We start from the raw sequence: 2,547 nt of genomic DNA on the forward strand, positions 1-2,547 counted from the left end.
AAAAAAAAAAAAAAGAAAAAGAAAAAGAAATGCCACAAAACTCCTCAAAATAAAGATGGGATTTTCTCATGTAATCCAATGGGTTAGACCACGATGGTGAACCTTAAAAGATGAGTGCCCAAACTGCAACCCAAAACCCACTTATCACAAAGTAACACTGCAGTTAACCTGAATGTTGCGGGTTTAGTTTAGAAAAAAACAATCCATACAGCTTTTGTCTTAAAAGTAGATAACACACGTGCCATAGAATCACTACCACTGACAGACCATGATAAAGCCAGCCTGAGATTTCATAAGCTGTCTCCTATCATCAACAGCTGTGCCTATTTATATTTCATTTCCCACCATCTGACCTCTTCCTTCCAGAGCCAGAGCAAACCTGGCAGGGAGTGGTTAGAGGCCAGAGAAAGCCAGGGACCAGCACCTGGCCAAGCAGATGCCATGGCCCCAAGCACCAGTGATATAGGAGATGGGGCGGGGCAAAGCTGGCTAGAAAATGAGCAGGACCTGTCAATTACAAGACCCCAGGGCAATGGCAGGACTCTGAATGTAGAACTTCTCACAAGCTCCCACAAGATGCAGACGGCAGAAAAGAAGACCGGGCACAAGGGGAAGCTTGCTATCCTAAATTTCCACACAAGTCCACACTGCAGCTCCCAGATGCTGCATGTATTTTTATGTTTGCTTTTGCCTTCTCTTTCTCTTCTTCTGCCCAAGTTCATTCTGCAGAGCTGCTTTCTCCCATACATATTCACTCCTCACTTTCAAATAAACTTTTGGCATGTTTTTTTGGCTGTCTCATCCAATTGTCTGATCAAGGCAAGAAAAACTTAGGATACTTTTGAGTGATGAGCCATTTCTAAGGAAACTAGCAGGTAACACTAGGGACAAGGGAAAAATGTGTCATCAGGTGTGCCAGTCCAGTGACAAAGTTGGAGAGGCTGGATTTTATCACTAAGGTTAGATTCTATGTAGACTGAGGAATGGCACAGGAGTTAAAGACAGCACAGGAATGGAATATTCATCCAGGAGGAAAAGAAAAGCCCTAGCTGGAGTCCTGTGGGTGGTGGTATTTTCATAAAAGGAGGGAATTTTTATAAAAGTGAGATAAAGACTCGAATAATTTGGTCAGAATAGCATAACGATGGGAAAAATCTTTGATATCTGCGGCCACAGAAGAGAGCCTACCATATGTGGGGGCTTTTATTTCTTCCCACCAAAAGCCATTAAAAGAGTGAATACAAGTTACTGTTTAGAAGAGGAAACTTATGGTACATTTATCATATGTGCATACACACATGAAAAGAACAGCTAACATTTTTGTGTGTGTGTGTGGTGGTAAATACTTAAAATCTCAGTGCTCTGGGAGGCTGAGGCAGGAGACACAAAAGTTTAAGTCCATCCTGAGCAGTTTTAACAATTTAGCAAGATTCTGTCTCAAAATACAAAACAATCTAGCCAAGCAGGACGACCACTGTGAGTTCAATGCCAGCCTATCTGCCAGCCTGAATTGTATTTGTGTGTGTGTGTCTGTGTGTGTGTGGCCAGCTCAGCCCACCAGGGGGCAGGGCTGGCTGGCATGTGGTGCTGGGGATTGAACCGCGGTCCCCATGCTTTTGCTTGGCTTAAGCTTGTTCTAAGTAGGTGCTTTAGACCACTGAGCCATCTCACCAGCCCCTACACTATTATCTTGTTTTGAAATTCTGTTAATTTTTTTCTCTTTAAAATAAAAAGATAATATAGAGATAATGAAAACCAAAAAAAAGGGCTGGGCATGTAGCGCTATGCAAATGCCCTGGATCAATCTCCACTACTACAAATGAAATAAATTTTTATTTATTTTATTTATTTATTTATTTATTGTATTTGTGTGTGTGTGTGTGTGTGTGTGGCCAGCTCAGCCCACCAGGGGGCGGGGCTGGCTGGCATGTGGTGCTGGGGGATCGAACCGTGGTCCCTGTGCTTTGCTAAGCTTGTTCTAAGTAGGTGCTTTAGACAACTGAGCCATCTCACCAGCCCCCAAATGAAATAAATTTATAAATAAATAGTCCTAGACCCTGTTTCTGGACTGGGCCAGGAAATATAAAAGGTGAGCCTAGAACACCTTGCAGTTTGGTTTGTGGCTACAAAGCTAACATGCATACCCACACTCACAGCTAAAGCATAGCAAAGGGACACAGAAGCCAAAGGAATGAGTTCCCAATGGCCAAATATGGGACAATTTCAACAGCAAAAGAATCATAACAATGAACTGTAATCCAAACTACAAGTAACCATGAATCCATGTGATATAAGTAAGTGACTGATATCTGGCATAGTAGCACATCTGTAATCACAGCACTCAGGAGGCTGAGGCAGGAGGATGACCACAATTTTGAGGCCAGCTTGGTTACACAGTGCATTCAAGGCCATCCTGGATTATATAGCAAGATCCTAGCTTTAAAAAAAAATTGGAGGGCTGGTGAGATGGCTCAGTGGTCTAAAGCACCTACTTAGAAAATGCAAGCACAGGGACCGCGGTTCAATCCCCCAGCACCACATGCCAGC

The sequence above is a fragment of the Octodon degus genome, unplaced genomic scaffold, assembly GCF_000260255.1.
Source record: "Octodon degus isolate 3935 unplaced genomic scaffold, OctDeg1.0 scaffold00003, whole genome shotgun sequence".
NCBI lineage: Eukaryota > Metazoa > Chordata > Mammalia > Rodentia > Octodontidae > Octodon > Octodon degus.